This window comes from Drosophila mojavensis, unplaced genomic scaffold (genome assembly GCF_018153725.1).
Source record: "Drosophila mojavensis isolate 15081-1352.22 unplaced genomic scaffold, ASM1815372v1 contig_16, whole genome shotgun sequence".
Lineage (NCBI taxonomy): Eukaryota > Metazoa > Arthropoda > Insecta > Diptera > Drosophilidae > Drosophila > Drosophila mojavensis.
The window spans coordinates 6972956-6990876 of NW_025318693.1; the positions used below are offsets into that span (position 1 = coordinate 6972956).

General features: G+C 41.2%; 1 non-coding gene across 1 annotated transcript; it reads left to right on the forward strand.

Moving 5' to 3' along the window:
- Nucleotides 1-4872: 4872 nt before the first annotated feature.
- Nucleotides 4873-4945, forward strand: Trnaf-gaa. Its single transcript has one exon. It is a non-coding gene; the product is annotated as a tRNA-Phe (tRNA).
- Nucleotides 4946-17921: the final 12976 nt, after the last annotated feature.

Genomic DNA, 17921 nt, shown 5'->3' on the forward strand with positions numbered 1-17921 from the left:
TCTGTGTCTGTAGTTCTTTCTGCAGCTCCAAATGTATCTCTGTAGTTGTAGCTACATGCGATCTTTGCCTAGTTACATTCCATTCCTGAGCTCCAGACAGTTACGGAATGTGAAGATCTGTTACATAAAACAAATCTAATAAAGATCTTATATACAGACATATAACTACTACGATATGAATACATCTGTTTTTGATTATTATATATGATAGATCTTTGAAGGGCTATCTCAATATGTACATATGCAATTCCAGCCATATATCTCTTTATTTAGTAAATAAAGAAGCAGAAAATGATTCTATCTATCTATATCTATATATATCCATCATATATTGAACTCTATCGATATCTATAAGCCTTTGTATATGAATTAAACTAAGTCTTTTAAAGCTTTATATATGTTCTCTTTACCTCTCAACTATGTCAACTATTCCAATTCCATTCATCAGTCTATTGGTTTAACTATTACATATATTTGTCTACAGAAATACTTTGATATACTTATTTCAATCTTCATATGTATCTACATATTCTATACATATAATATAATTTATACACAATGTATTTTCTTCAACTGAAAAAAGAGGAAACGGAAGAATCTTCTATGAAATAAGTTACATAGATCGCTCTACTCTTTAAAATTTCAGTCTCATATCACATTAAAATAATTGAATTACATAACTGAGGGATAAGCTGCCGCAAATCTAATTTATTGCGATCTATAGACGTTCATTTGTATATCAATAGCAGATATAAAGATATTTATCACACATTTGGTTGTTCAATTCACACACACACACACGCACACGAGCACATACACGTGCATATGCTCAGATGGCCAGCTTTGCAGAGGATCAGCTCGGGTTCTGAGTGTGGGAAGCAGAAGAAAAACCCTAAAAACGGCCAAAATCGACTTTAGTGGGGCCATAAAAACGCGTGAGTTACGTTCGCGTCAGAGCAGTCACTCCGTCAGTCTGTCCCTCTGTCCGTCTGTCAGTCCGTCAATCAATCCGTCAGCCAGTCAGTAATTCAGTTAGTGAGCGTCATCATCATAAGCCAAAGAGCTTTGCTGGATTTTGGCCAAACAAAATGCAAAGCAAATTAAACATTGGGGTTCTGCCCTCAGCCCCACAGCTCCACAGTTCCTCAGCACTGCCCGCCCGTTCACCCAGCAAGCCCTTGCTTTTGGTCTTGGCCAAGCTGATGACGACGCTCTTGGCTTCTTTGGCTTTTGGCTTGGGCTTTGGCTTTGGCCGCGGCGGCTGCTACGTTTAATGCGCCACGGTGTTACCAAAGTGGCAACGACAGTTGCGGCCATTCACCTCCCAAAAAAACAAAAAACAAAAAAAATAAACAGAAAAAAAAACCATATGTGAGTGGTGTGTGTGTGTAAGTGCCATACATAAGCATGCAGCGTGTAACAGGCACAATACCAACAAAGCTGTAACCAAGTTGTGTGCGCTAGTTGGAGGCCAGGCCCAAAGCACACACACAGACATACTCACACACACACACACTTACACGTCTGGTTAAGTGCGTTTCGATTCTATGTGCGTACATATGAACTTTTTTGTGTTTTGCGGCTGGCTTAAGGCATGTACAGACACACACACACACACACACACAGACAGACAGACAGAGAGTCATATTTATATAAATATGTATGTATTATATTTTGGTTTCATTGTCAGTGTAAACCTGCAACAAAAGCTCACTCATAACGACATACACACACACGCAGGCGCACACACACATGCCGAGCTTGTTGTAATGGCTTTGGAAACACGTTCCTCCTGCTTTTGGCCTGCTTCTTTGTAAGCCAAAAACTCGTGGTTCGGGGGCCAGGGCCAGGGCCAGAGCTCTGTGATTGACATTGGGCAGGGTCGCAGTTGTATTCGCCATCGCCGTTGCGGTTGCTGTCGCCATAAGCGTTGCAGTCTGCGCCTGACATGCAAATGTGTAAAACATTTCAAATTTTTAAAATTTGTTTTCATTTTGGCTTTTTTTATTGTCTCTTTTAGCTGCAAAATAAACATAGCTCGAAATGTGAGCACACACACATACACATACGCAGCCTGAGTCGCCTCAGCCGGCAAAAGTTCAAGCAAAACAAAATCAGCTGATCGCGTGTGCGAGAGAGAGCTCAACTCAAAGAGAGTACCCCGCAAAGAGAGGGAGACAGACAGCCAAGCAGTGAGCGAGCAAAAGAGAGAGAGCCAACAGCTTGCACTGCTGGAGCTGCAGTAATGCGGAAGTACTATGCCAGAGCGCGACGTCACTGCGCTGCCAGCGTCGACTTTGACGTCGCTACGTTCATGTAATGCATTTGAAGCGCAGCGCCATGTGACTTTGTGGGAGCGCGACTGAGCGCCAGCCGCGAACTGGTTTGCCTGCCAGTGGAAGTGCGTGTGTATGTGTGTGCATGTGTGTGAGTGTGTGAGAGTTTGCTCGCAGCTTGGTTGGTATGGGTGAGTGTTTGTCACTGCTTCGACAAACATTGTTTATAACTTGTTTATATAAATATTGTTAATTTCGTGTGAGTGGAAACTGGCCCCCACTCAAAGCGCCTACCGGCGGCAGAGCCGCGACAGCGGCAGCGGCCTTTTTCTCTTTGGTGCTCGCTCTCACGAGTCGCCTTGTGCCATGAATATTACAAGTTTATATGAGGAGGCTTTATAAGTGGCCTGAGCGGCTTATAGTATGTGTCCCTGTGTGTGTGTGCATGTGTGTGTGTGTGTGTGGGAAGAGAAATATATGTATGAAGAGAGCAAGAGAAGCGCGCCCATCGTTAAAAGCGCAATTAACTGCTCAGCATCAATATAAAATCAGAATCGAAATCGTTTTAATGAATTGCACAAAATTGCTCAGATTGACGCACACTTAAGTTGCGCATTATTAGCCCCAATTGACATTTGGACACTTGCCTGACTTCTTGTGTTGTAGGCGTGCATGGAGCAGGGAGCCGCCAGCAGCGTGCACGACTGTGGGAACACTTGCATAATAGTGGGAATGAGATCAGGGAATTATTATGTGGGATATTTTCGTGGAAGCTGCATATAATATTGCGGCATTTGTCACAAAAGAGGCTCTAATTTTTTAATCAAGCGAACAGCCGACATCACGCCTAAAGTCTCGATTACATAACTGGCTCCGGTAATGGAAACGGTGATATGGGAATTAGAATGAGCATGACCATGGATAATGTATTGCATATGGGATTGAGAATATCAACATTTTATTTATCGTCATCAATTGCCATTTATGCATTTCCAATTAGACTTGTAGGTGCTCTCAAACGTGCCGGGCTAGCAACTCCGCACGGTTGCAGTCGCCACCCAGTCCCGCGCCCAGTGCCGCCGGCAACATTCACACGTGCACAAGCCTCCAAGTAATTCCGATGCATGCATTAGATGCGCTTATGCACCAGAGTGACAAAGAGAGACAGACATACGTAGAGAGAGCGAGGGGAGCAAAGAGCGAGCGAGTGGGCAACAGAGATGGAGACCTGAAACCCAACATGGAGCCGTACAAAGTTACACTTGGGTGTATGCATGAAAAGAATCCAAACTGGTAATGAAAATAAAGTGCACGTCGCATGCGGTAATAATAACAATAAAATAAAATAACAAATTACACGCAACACTGCCGCCTGGGCCTGGGCCTGGGCCTGACTCCCAGCGCTGGCTGGCACTGGCACTGGCACTGGCACTGGAACTGGGCATGCATGGACATGCACGCGGCCCGATAATTACACAGACACGGCAACAAAAACAATTGTGTAGCCGCCGACGCTGACGGCGACGGCGACGACGACGCCGACGCTGATGCCGATGCCGATGCCAACGCTGCTGTTCGCCAGGAGTGTCCCCATTTTCGTAGAGACGGAAAGAGAAGCATGGAAAGCTGCTGATGTCCAAAATATCAAAGGGCTACAGCCAAGGGCAAACACAGGCAGCTCAGTTTACAAGCCGTGATCCAAGTGTGCTCTTAGCTCGCTCTCTTCTGCTGCCTGTTTCGGCATGCTCGCGCGCTCTCTTCGTTCTGAAGAGCCCACACATAAACACACACATACACATATATAGTCACACACTCAAAGGTGCTATGAGCCGCAGCTTAGTTGTGCAGCTCAGACAATCTGGGTCACATTTTGCCATTGAACCGGTGACGTCACAGCAGGGCAACGACCGCAAAGCACGACCAGCAGCAGCAGAAGCAGCAGCAGCCGCAGTAACCATTGGAAAGCGTGCAAGCAAACATTTTACAACGACAACACGAAGCCAAAGCCATAGCCTCAACCTCAGTCCGCTGTCGCAGTCTTAGTCGTAGCCTCAGTCGCAGTCGCAGCTTCTGCTTCTGCTTCTGCTTCAGCTACAGCTTCAGTTGGAGTCTCAGCTACATTTCTGGTTTGGTCGCTGGCTGATTTGTTGCCCAGGTAAAGCTATGTGTGCGACACTGCGCCCACTCCCCACTCCGCACACCACCCCCCATTCAGCCGACCGACCGGGCAGGCACACCTTCCCCGCCCCCAACAGTTCATTAGATGCCTTGTGCTATCATGGCGGAACAAACATGATTTGGCAGCACTCTTCAGCCCTGACACTGAGACATAGCCAGCGTCTGCCCAAGCGCAAGATAGAATTGAAAAATTTCTGTTATAAATGTATAAGCACACATATACATACATATAGACATATCCATATACATTTGTATGTACGCTTATTAATATGTGTAATCGCTTGCCTGGAAACTGTGTGGCCCGGGCAAAAGTTCTATTTATATTGTGTGCTAGCTAGTGATTAGATAAGCTTCATAATGTATGCTATAACCTATTGCTGAGCAACTAATTTACGTTTTGCGCCTCGACCAACATAGCGCCGAAATAGCTCAGTTGGGAGAGCGTTAGACTGAAGATCTAAAGGTCCCCGGTTCAATCCCGGGTTTCGGCAAGCAAAACTTTTTTGTTTTTTAAATCTATTTTAGAATGTTATAATTGTTTTTGAATGGATAATAATTAGGTGGTAATATAAATAAACTATATGAGCATTGAAAAAGGCACAACATTAATAAGTACATGCATTGAAAATTTTAATATTGGACTTTAAATAAGATACTACGTTTTTTGGAATATTCTTATCTTCATTGAAGTGCTAGTTTTTCAAGGTAAATACCTAATCAAATATGTGAATAGAAAATAGGAGCACACATTCCTTATTCAGATTAGATGCGCCATAGATACATATGAAACAGATTGTGGACTATAATTGAAGATTGATTTGGAAAGATGTCACCTTTTAATTGCTTACCTTGGCATTGGTCGAGCCGTGTCCAGTGGCATTTGGCTGTCAATCAAGAGATGCGCACAAAATTGGGCTAAGCCGAAGCAGACTGCCCGGCAGGCAGACAGGCAGGCAGGCGGGTCGGACATGCGGCACAAAGGCACGAGCAGCATAGAAAAGGTGCGGATTAAGGTGGATAATGGACACAGCTCAATCAAACAGCAGGCTAAACAAGGACACGGGCCAAGGCCAAGCGAAAGGGAAATGCAAATCGCATTATTAACGCAGCAACTAATCCTGGACCACATTCTGGCCATTGTCCAGCGTCGCAGCAAAAGTGTGACGAATGCGTTGACAACAATTAACATTTGCATGGTCGAAAAGGTGTGCGGGAGAGGTGAGCCGCAGGTAGGGCATCGATTGCTGTCCTCTTGCCCACGCTCAAGTGGACAATCAGTTGATTGAGCTGCAACCCAGGAGCTGACAGTGGCAGGGGAAAGTGGGGAAGGGGCAGGAGCAGGAATAGGGGGCAGGAGTGTCATGCGTCGGTGGCAGCTGCTACATATGCAAAAAGGATCAAGGAGCTGCTGCTGCCAGGACAACAGCTGCCCGACGAAACCTTCGACTACGGCTGCTGCTGCTGCTGCGCCTGGAGACGCGTGCTAGGCGCGACCACAAAAGCCATTGACTTGGCCAGGGAATAGAAAGATTGTGCCTCGTTACGCCCCAGCCCATATCGCATATCCGTTTGGCATAAAAAACCATCCAGCCAAAAAAAAAAAAAAAAAAAAAAAACCTGGGTCCTGGCACACGCACCACATGGCGCCCTCGTCTTCATATCTTTTGCATAAAAAAACTGAGATCCTCGTCGATTTTTTTTATTTCTATGCGTTTTTTTCTATAATTTCTTTGTTTTTTTTTTTTATTTGTTGTGTGGCTCATTGAAAGTGAAAGATGGTTGAGGCACCCTCAAATTGCAGCATCTTGTGGCCAGGAAGTGTGGCATGAAAAAAACACGAGCCTGCTTCAAAAAAAAGTGAAAAGATCCTTTCGGATCCTGCGGTCGGGGTGCCAATTGTCTGCAGCGCCTCTATTATGAGATTGTGTTGATGTTATCGAGGAAATGATTTTCTGTTCTTTTCTTATTTTGTTGTTTTTTATTCCCATTCTTATTGTTGCTATTCTCTACCATTCTGCTCTTTGGTGTGTGGCGCAGACGTAAATACCTCTTAATTTGCGCAGAGGGCGGGGAAGTGACTATGATAAATCATTGACAGGTTATGCTCAATGAATTGTACTCCGAATTTATGTAGATTATTTTATGAAATAATTATAATATTTCAGAATTTCAGACCTGATTCCCAGAATTTTATTTTATTTATTTTCGAAATTTGAATTGTTAAATATAAACAAATTAAAATATTTAAGCAGCTTACATTTTTAATATTTTATACTTTTTTAAATTAGTAAACTTTTTTTTGATAATATTTTGATAATATAAAATTTAATATTACCGCAACCAAAATTATATATTTCTTTAAAATAATTTATATATTTTATAATAAATAAAGAAATACTTTTTCAATTTATATATATTTATTTAAATTTATTTAAACAATACAACGCACTTAAATTTTAATCGTATTTGTTTAAAAAAATTTTTAGCTCAGCTCACTTTGTGCTTTGTTTGCTCTACAGGGCATCTAATGGTCTAGCAGACTTTCGCTAACTACGCCCTCATCTATACTATTCTGTGTTGCTTGCCAGCACTCTGCTATGCTAAACAACGTAAATTGTTGAGGGTGCGTCTGCAGCGTTTTTTTACTCTCGTTTTCGATTAGGAACCCTGCAGGGACCCTGGTTTCGCTCAACAGATGCGCTTAGAATTTAGAAATATGCAAACTTGTACTAGGGACCCAGCGAATTGTGGAGCAGAAGGCAGCCAACAGCCAACAGCCGCCAGCCAGCAGCAATCACTTACATTGTCCACAAACACACAGACACATACACACATAGATACAGCGTGTGGATTCACCTCGGTGGTTGTTGTGGTTCGGCCCAGCTGTAAGGGTTGCCCCACTTTGGCGTGTGGCACGTGGCATGTAAATTTCGATGTAGTCGCGATACAAACTCCTGTAAAAGGTATTAGGCTTCCAGGCTGGCAGAGTCGGCAACACTGTATCCCCCACTTACAGCCAGTGCTTACATAGTTGGAGCCAACAGGGCCAACAAAGGCTCCATCTGGAAGGAGGCCCGCAAATTACGGGCACCAATCGCAGGACAATGTAATACATATTGGAGCTGCGGCACAGTGGAACAAAAGTAATGAAGCTATAAATGAAATTTGGGGAACCTATAATAAAATAATGAAAATAGAAATTGAAACTTTAAGAAAAGGAATAAAATAAATAAATTAAAAAAAAATTATAATAATAATGCAAATAAAAAGTGATGAAAAATTTCAAAGTAAAAAATAATAAAAATAAAAATTATATTAAAAATTAGAATTAGAATAAATTAAAAATAACATGTAAAATTTATGAAAATATAAGAAAATTAAGAAAAAAGAAAATTAAATAAGTAAAAAATGGTAAAGGGTATAATAGTAAAAAATAACAAATAAAATAATTTTAAAAAAAGTTCATGAAAATAATTAAAGTACAATTTATAAATAATTAAAATGAAATATAAATAATGAATTATAATTACGAAAAAAATAAATTAGGAGTAATACAAGAATGATAAAGTGAATACAATTTAAAATTTCAACCAAAAATAAATACCAACATTTTTTATAATAATAAAAGATCAAAGTTTTTATTTATTTGTTCAGTTTTATTATCGACATTCTGAGACTGAGGCGTTGTTCGTCCACTGTGCCTTGTGCCTGAGCAGCTGAATGCCAAGTACTTCAGATTTTAGTATGAAGCGCTTGTGCTCTCTCTCTCTCCCCATCTCGCTCTCTCTCTCTCTCTCTGCAGCTGCGCAGAGCTGCTGCTGTCTCTGTGTTCGCGCTGTGTCTCCGGCATATCCTGGCCACGTGCCGTGTCCTTCTGTTCGCCTGCTAGCTGAATCTACAATATTTCTTTTTCTCCGTTAATAAAGTACGCCCACGCATAGGAACGTTTTTGGCGCCAAAATAACAGACAGCGCTGATAATATAGTATATATCTGAGCGAGTATACATAGATACACGGGCATACATAATAGCATGCGGCGCGTCGTCCCTGTGTGCGTGAAAGGCATTGCCATGCGCACAAGAATTTCTTATCATTATCGTAGGGGTATTAGGCAACCAAAGTTGGGCAGTAAGTCGGATCCGTCGGCCAACCCGGACAGATGGACCAGTTATGAATGCCGTTTAGGGGGCGTGCACATGGGTGTGTGTGTGTGGGGGCGTATGTCTGGGCGTATTCACAGGCAACGCCCACGCTCGTTTACTGCGCATGCCAGGACATGAATATCCTGTGGGTTTTGCTGCGGCTGCAGCTGCTGCTGCTCGCTGCTGTTCTCTGTTCGCCTGCTGCAAATCGACGTCGCCAAGTTGACTGTTTTCGCATTAAAATGCGAAATTTATGGCCCATAGACGTCGACGTTGACGCATTCTAAGCGGCGTCTAAGCAACGCGCAGTTTTGTTTGGAATTCGTTTTTCTAACATTTCAAGGCAAATATCTGCGGCACAGGCGCCAAGCATGCAGCAGCGGGTGATTGGAATGCGGCTAGAAGTACGTGCCCCAGCAGCAGCAGCAGCAGCAGCAGCAGCAGGCGGAGCAGCATCAGCAGCATTAGAGAGCAGCAGCAGCTGTTCGTATCACTGTGGCCCTGACACCGTGTGACGAAAATGGAAATTTTCTAATGGCGTTTAGGCAAGCTGGCAGCCAGGCTTTTAGGCCACGCTCTGGGCCCGAAACTCGGCGCAAACTTTGCTTAGCTGCAAGCTTTGACTTGGCCTTGCCTGCGAGCCTGTTCGAATGTGTAAGAAGATTGATGACTTGACGTTTTAATGATGTGCCAAATGCGCCCATAAAAGTCACAGACAAGTGCTGGCCAATATAAATGCCAAATACCACTAACTTCTTTTTTTTGCTTCTGCTCTCTCGCTATCGCTTTCTGTTTCTCTCTCTCTCTCTCTTTGTCTCTGTAACACTTTGCATACCCTGGCTGTGTGCTGGCAGCTCGAGCTGTTTGCCTGCTTGGCTCAACTCGAAAGTATTTTTTAAAAACCAACTTGTCCCTGACATGTGTGTGTGTGTGTGTGTGTGGATGTGCACATGCTCAAGTGACATGTGTGTAGCTCCTCTTTCATACCCTGTATAAATGGAATGTAACAAGGGGTATGTGCACATGTGTGCGTGTCTATGTTTGATAGGAAAATTGAAGGTTATAAAAGTTAGACATAGCTGTAGCTCGCTTTAACTAGTAGCTATAACTAAGCGTTCTTATTCTTAAACAAATTGATATATATGATAGATTATGTGAATAAATTTTAAGTCATACAAATTTTTCATTAAGAAGTGTGAAGTATGATGAAAGATTATACTAAATATTTATGGTATAGATAAGATATAACTAGCATATACTATTCTAGATGCAATACTTGATGTTTATTTCAAATAATTGAAAAAAAAAAAAAAATGGAAGATTCATATAATCAAATTTCTGTTTCTTTAAAATTAGTTTTTTATATTTATGTCACATTGCGAGAATCGGATGTAAAATTCGACAATGGGAATGGTAATATGAGTATAAAGCGTTAATTCTTCATTAGATTTTAATATATGCATGCCTCATGGATACCCTGCGATGCCAAGGTCTTAGATATAAGCATATAAGTATAGAGTATGCATATCTCAAACCATCTCCCATCTCAGTCACAGGGTATCTATCAGGCAATCAATCCTAAAAATATTCATTTCTTTATCCCTTTTCTTTTTATACGTTTATCATATGGAATTCATGCGGTTGTGTAAAAGCTGTGACGCCTTTCGCTGGCGCTGCGCACCTGTTCGGTTAAAGCCACAAGTTGGCACTTTAAGAAGCGGCCGCCATTTTGTTGGCACGCTTTCAACTCGGCCTGTGCGCTGGCTGTGGAGTGCGGCTTCAGTTTAAGGTGTTTGGCCGGGTCAAGCGGCGTATGCGTAATTTGTTTATGCAGTCGCAGCAGCAGGCTCGTGGCACTTGCTGTACGCCGCATGAAGGAGCTGCAGTGGATCAATAGCTGCCATTAACCACGCCCGCATTCGTAGCGCGTCGCATTTGAGCATGCCTTGTGGCAAGCGCCAATGTTGCCACACATGCGGAACTGCTGCATTTTCATTTACCAGGCGGCCAGAGCGAGCGGCAGCTGCCAGACCGGAAGTAAATGCCGGAGCTCACTTCCGGATTGACAATAGAACCAGTGTTGCCGAAACTTTTTCAGCAAAAGTAGCAAAACCGAAGGCTGAAAGTAGCTAGAAGTAGCCAACTTTCTTCTAAAATAGCTGAAAAAGTAGCAAAAACTATACTCATAGCAACATTTGCCATATCGGCGTAATCCATATGTTTTGTGGACATACAATCTTAATGAAACTTTCAAAACGTTATCATATGGCTAAAATGTATGTACATTCCAAAGCACAAGTCTCTAGTACTTGAAATGCGTTTTTTACAAAATGATGGCGTCAATGGGTCAGGGTATAAAAACTGATAAGAAATGAATTTTGCATAGCATATTAGAAAGCTTACCTATTCTTCAGTTGTAGTATTAATTCTACACAAAGCTCAGTACATTTAAATCATTTACATTTAAAAATTATCGAAGCGAATTTTGTTATAAGTTCGCTTTCATTTTAGCTAAATTTAATATTTGAAAATAGCCAGATTTGTAGCTAATAGCTGTTTGAAAATTTTTGTAGCAATCGGCCTTAAAAAGTAGCCATATCTAGCTACAAAATAGCTGATTCGGCAACACTGAATAGAACTGCCGTTGCTGTTGCTGCCTCTGTTCATGCTGCTGCTCCTGCTGCTGCTGATGTTCGCCTGTGACGAGCGCGTCCTAAACTTTCGCCTTGGCCAATGTTGCCATGGGGAAAGCTGCCCCAGGAATGCCACGTGACTGGCGCTAAGCTCCAATTCTTTGCTGCCTTTGGTCCGTGCGGCATTTTGGGTTAAACGTCATCAGATCGGAATGCGTGCCGTTAGCTGCCTGCGACCAGCTGCTGGCCTAATGACGGTATTTTTCCGCTGGCTCCAAAAATTCTTTAGCGCTAAATGTTTCAAATGTGCTCGAATGGTTGCCTATTGATGGATTCTAGGCGCCCGACGCTTTGCCACGCCGAGGGTTACTTTCACTTACTGTGCGACGGGTGTCCCAGTGAGTCGCACTAAAAAATCATATGGAAAAAACCCCAAGCGCTCAAATGTATGCTATGAAAAAGTGTTTGGGGGCTGAAGTGTTAGAAAGGACCAAGAGAGACTGAGAAATTGGGGTTGTTGTTGGAGCTGGCCGGCAATCCCAGCACAGCTGAAGGGTTGAGCCTGCTGCGAAGTCAAGTGGAGGGCACGGCCTGAGGTGGGGGAAGGTCGTTGCTCTACACTCATCTACACATATGAGAGCCAGACGTTGCTGCTGTCCCGTCTAACCAGACAAACTCCTCAAGCTGCGCCTGCAGGGGGCCGAGATGTTTTTCTTGTCTTTTTTTTTTTTTTTTTGTAGTTAGGGGTTGCTTAGCTAAGCAATGGCCGCTGCTTCTTGGCGTTTCTTTGCAGCCACACATGTGTAGTTTTTGTGTGCCAAGCGCGCAGGACACGTGTGTGTGCGTGTGTGGGTGCGCGTATATGTGCGTCTGAGAGCGAGCAACTATTTCAGAGAAAGATAGTTTGTTGTGCTGCTGGGCAAGCTGGGCACCTGTTAGGCTGGTATGGTAATACTGTTAGTTTTGAAACACTATAGTTTCATAGTTTTAGTTATAACAGTAAACATGCACTACAACATGAGCGTGTGCATGTGTGTGCATGTGTGTATTTACAAACTTGCAGCATAATATAAAGTTATAATATACACAAGTATATATATTGTAGTGGGGCAACAACAAAAATGCTGTGCGCCTCGTTCGAATGTATGAAATTTCCATTATTATGGGCGCCAAGTTCAGCAGCTGATTGTCCCTCCAGGCTGCCTCTCTGTCTGTCGGTGTGTCTGTGTATCTGTGCGTTGGTGTGTGTTTCATAGCCTCACCTGTCGCTGCTGGCAATTGCCGTGTTGCTTGAACAAGGATTGCATAATTTACCTGTGCTCATCCGGAGCCCAGCAAAAAGCGTAGCTCACTTTCTGGCGCAAGCTCCCGCAGGTGACAAATTCGTGTAGGCAAATAAAAGTGAAAGCCAAAAGGTAAAACATTTCTAATACCTGTACTAACACCCACACACACAGACACACACATGCACACATTTGCAAAACACGTGTTAGAAATTTCTAAACTTTTGCGCGTGCCGAGAATTTCAATATTAGAAGCTAACAGGCGCCGAGAAGCCAACAGCAGGCGTTGGTATGCATTAGCACAGTTGCCAGCCAGCTATGCGCATGTCACCCACACACACACATACACACACACATACACACACACAAACACACAGACAAGTGCGTACGCACACAAGTTCACATTATTAGGGTGGCTAGCGACACGTGACCGCCAAAGCTGAAAAAATACCAACATAAAAAGAAACAAAACAAAAAACTAAAACGCAAATAGATAAGTAGTCAAACGGAGTCGACTAGACAGATACGCTGTAGTGAGTTAACTTGAGTTTGAGTGGTATAAAAAGGTTTATTTTTTGTAAGTAAAATATATAATAAAATTTCGGCATATAAAAATAATATGCTTTAAATTAAAAAAAAAAAAAAAAAGTAGGGGTAAGAAAATAAAATAAATAATTGAAAAGAAGCCAGGAAATAAAATAGAGAGAGATAGAGAGAGGACGAGAGAGAGACAGAGAAAGTGTGAGAGAGAGATAGAGATAAGGCAAGAGAGAGTATGATTAGCACAAATCTATTAGAGGTGCTACCATTTTTTTTAATTTTGTTTTAACTGAATTATTTAATTTATTAAATTTAATTGTAAACAAATAATGATAGTATATAAAATTGTATCATTATGCACTATTAAAGAGCAAAAACTTCAAGACATGAATTCTATAACAAAATTTTGTTTACAGATTTATTTCCGCTATTAAACTATTTAAATGAAATTTTATAGTTTAACTAAAATTCTAGTCAACTCACGCAATAGAACCCATCATGCCCCGTCTAATACACATTCCATCAGTAGCAGCTCTACAGGGTATGTTGAAATAGATTTAACCTTTGCGTCCAGGTCCTGGACGCCTAAAAGTATGCAGCACGTTGCTCCGGTCAGCTGCGAGCCTGTTCCATATGAATTTCTGGAGCTTTGAAGATTATAAACTCACTTAAGGGACGCTTTGATGTCGAGTGCTTGAAGCGGAGCTCTCAAGTCGCTGCTGGCGCTGCTGGTTTAATTAGCTTAAGAGGATCAAAGGCGTGCAGCAGCCAGCCAGCGCGCAGGCAATGTCGTACAAGTTGCATTTAAAGGATACGCCAGCAGGCGAACAGCACAGAGCAACAGTCAAACAGCAGTGACAAATAAACTGATGAAAAAAGAAAGAAAAAAAAAAAAAAAATACAGAAAAAACGAAGTGAATGCCATAAATAAATTGCTGGTCAAATGAACAGCGACACAGCAACAAAATAACAAAGGACACACAACACACATACGTATACATGAGGGAGATAAAAAAGAGAAATAATAACATACACACACATACATGGAAATATGAGAGTGTGGCACTTACATATGTTGGGGCATGTATCTGTGGCATGTATTTAATGAACTGGCAACATGTGTAGCATATTATTTACACAATTTAATGTATTTAAATGTGATTCTTTTCTGTACAACTCACACACGCGCACACACGCACACACACACACGGACAGCAGGGGCAGCACACAAACACTATGATGTAAGTATATGAAATGGGAATAGGTTCGCAGGATGCTCGCGCAAGCTGCAAAGCTTTTATGTGTCGCATTATCAACATCACCAACAGAAACAGCAACAGGAGCAGCAATGGCGAGGGGTAAACAACAGGGGGATTAGCTGGGGTACAAACACACAACCACATTGTTATGTGTGTGTGTGTGGGAATGTGGCATGTGCCCCGGCATGTGTCTAGCTATGCCTCTCCTGCCTCTGCTCCTGTGCCTGTTCATGTTTCACTCGTATTTTTTTTACGCTTCTCCCCATTCAGGGGTATCTCTCACAGTCACAATCACACTCCCTACTGTGTGTTTGTGTGTGAGTGAGCTATACATATGTTTAGATATCCACATTTACAGCCATGTAAAGCACTCACATTTCTGTTTGAGATTATGTAAGCGATACATAAGTCGGTACATATATACAATAACTTCCTAATCGGAGTGCACTCATGTATTTATACACGTATATATATATGTATCTATATATACATATATATCCCGATTACGGACACATAAAGCCGGAACAGTAAAACATTTGTGCGCCACAGAAACTACCCCCAAGTGGGTCAAAGGTTGGGCAGATAGCGAGCGAGGGTGAGAGAGAGAGGGAGAGTGAATGAGAGAGACAGTATGAGACAGAGTAAGGCTGCTGCAGGACAATTGTCATTGTAGTTAAGTGTTTTAGGAGACAATTAATTAGCAATTAATTGCAAATATATTGTGAAGCGGACCATAAAGAGATGACAGTGGTAATAGTCAGCTTATCGCTAAGGTCAGAGAACATTCTACATGTCATTTAGTGATACAAATTAAGTTCATTAATTATTCTTGTGATCAGACCTCATTAACCAGCTGAACTCAACTTAAGGATCTTTCGAATTTATTTATTTATTATTTTTTTTTTTTGTATTTTAATTTTTATTCGAAGAATCAGACTATTTAATACTTTTACAACACATTGCATTTAATTAATAATAATAAAAAAACTTATTTATTGATTTTAAGGCCAAACTCTTTTATTTATAGAGGATTTTTTATAAATTATCAACAAATTGTATACTCTTAATTTTTGTTTTTCTTTCAAATATGGATTATGCGGCATCGTTTCAGTATAGTTGTGCCAAATGAATATATAGATATATATACACCGCTAAATATTTAAATAAAAAAATATAAAAAAAATATGTAATATATATATATATTTTTTTTTATCTATTGAGAGATCTATTTTAGCTCTTCAGCTTCGTAATACAGTCGAGCTCCGATAAAGAATTTTGTTTTCGATTTACACAGCTGTTATCGAGAACGAATTGCTTTCAAGGGGATAGAAATATTTTCGATTTACGGGATACAAATTATCGAATCCCCACTGTACTCAAAATAAATATTTAAAAAATGTATCTCGCACGTGTATAAACGAGACTCCATGCAGCAGTTAGACTGTTAAGTGCTGAAGACAGACAATCGAACAATGAAATGGAAATACTCCTAATTAAATTTATATAGTAACGCTATGTTTAACTTAACTTCCTAACCATTTGCCTTAGCTTAACATACAGGAAAATAGAATTCCTCCATCGACAAATTCTTTTCAGCAAGAGTTTCGTACTCTCAAGTTTGAAGCAATCTAGTCATAGGCATCCGTCCAGTTGCAATTAAGTTCAATCCCATTTTCCCAGCTGCCATGAGGCCAGAACTTTCCCCTTAAGCGCCAACTGCCGCGCTACCCTTCAGTTGCAGCGCAACTTTCACTTTTTTAGTCGGCCATCAATAATAAAGCCATTTGGCTGGCTAAACGTAGCGCTAAATGCTTTTGCCATAAAACCGACAACCGGCGGCAGCATTATAAAAGCCACACACGCATACACACATACACACTAGCTGACTGACACACACGCAATCAAAGTCAAAGACAAACGAAGCAAAGCCGAGACCCTACGTCGCGTCGCGTCGTCTCGCTGCAAGTTCAAAAACCCCGCGACTGGAACTGCCAACTGGGTTTATTGTACTCTACAGCGAGATCTAATTGTGTATATATATGTGTGTGTGTTTGTGTGTGTGTATGACAGAAGCTTTGAAGATGGCATGTCTATGAAAATGCATCGCATCCATCGCAAACAATGTCCACGGCAGCTCGCGTAATTGTTTGTCGTGCAGCGCAGATTGAGTGTGTGTGTGTGTGTGCGTGTCTGCGTGCAAGTGTGTGTGTGCTACAATTTCGTTGACGCTTGAGTTAAATTTGAAAACGAGCGCTGTTAATGAGGAAGGAAATCGCTCTAATTGGATGTCAACAAACATATTAAAGCGCGCCCGCCAAAAGCCCGCCAGGCCTCCCAAACAGGCCTCCCTCTCGCTCTCTCTCCCTCTCTCTGTTAGTCTGTCCCCCTCTGTTGCCACCCCCTTGCTGCCACCTCATGCTTTGGCGATTTCTTAGTGCGAATTGTGTGGGTCGTCCGTTTCCGGAAATGTTTTATTTTCGTTTTTTTTTTTTTTTTTCATTTTCGCGATAAGTTAATTGTATGCCAGCTGTATAAATGTATCTGCATCTGCCCCAATGTATCTGTGCATCTGTAGCTGTGTATCTGTGCATCTGTGTGCAGTCTGGCTGCCGTCTGCAGCGCCGCAATTTGCAACAGTTTTAATTGAGAGATATGGAAACTGCAGTCGCAGATTGAATTAGTAAAGGGCAACTGTTCATTGATATATCCGGGCTGCCCACGCTAAACAGATATATCACTCGCTTTCTCTCTTCCTATCTCCCTCCCTCTCTGTCTCTGACTGTTTGTGTTAGCTTCCTAATATTCAAGCAAGTGCTCGAACAAACATGTGATATATTTTAATGAGCTATAGTTAGACTGCAATGGGGTATTTCGGTTTGTATCACATTTGAAATGGAAATCAAAGACAGCTCAGGCATAAGGTTTACTACTAATCAGCATACACAGGAAAGTCGATAATGCCTTCTCTGGTGAATTATACTAGCTCACTATTTATTAATGTATGTAAACATATATGGGCTTTAATGGAGTACCAAATTTTGAATACAAGTTCCATATCAATATGCTAAAATTCTAGTAAATATCTTGACATTTGATTATTTATCTAGATTAATTTTTGTATGTATATTTTTGTATTTTTAGTTTTTTTTTTTTTTTTTTTTTTTTTTTTTTTTTTTTAATTATATTTATGGATACAATAATACATAGTATATAAAGATAAATATATATGATATTACTATATAATTATGATACATCCAACACCATATAAAATCTTGGCTAAGGTAATAAGATATTTACGATAGTTTTGTATATTGTATATATACAATATTTACGATATATCCAATTTCTGTTGTGGTCAGCAGCTGCCAATCTAAACGAAATACTTTAAATGTTATTCTATGCATATCTTAGCTCAAGTAAACTCAAGCCTTGCCTTACTTCTTGGTGTAAACAGTTTTCTTATAAACAATTTGCTTATTCAGTTCTTACATGAAACACGCTTTTCCATGAAATTAATTTTGAGTTAAGGTATGTAAGTGGGCTTTTCTATTGGGTATAAAAAGGCATGTGCTACAAACTTATATGCAATTGACTATTTTTTTTTTTAAA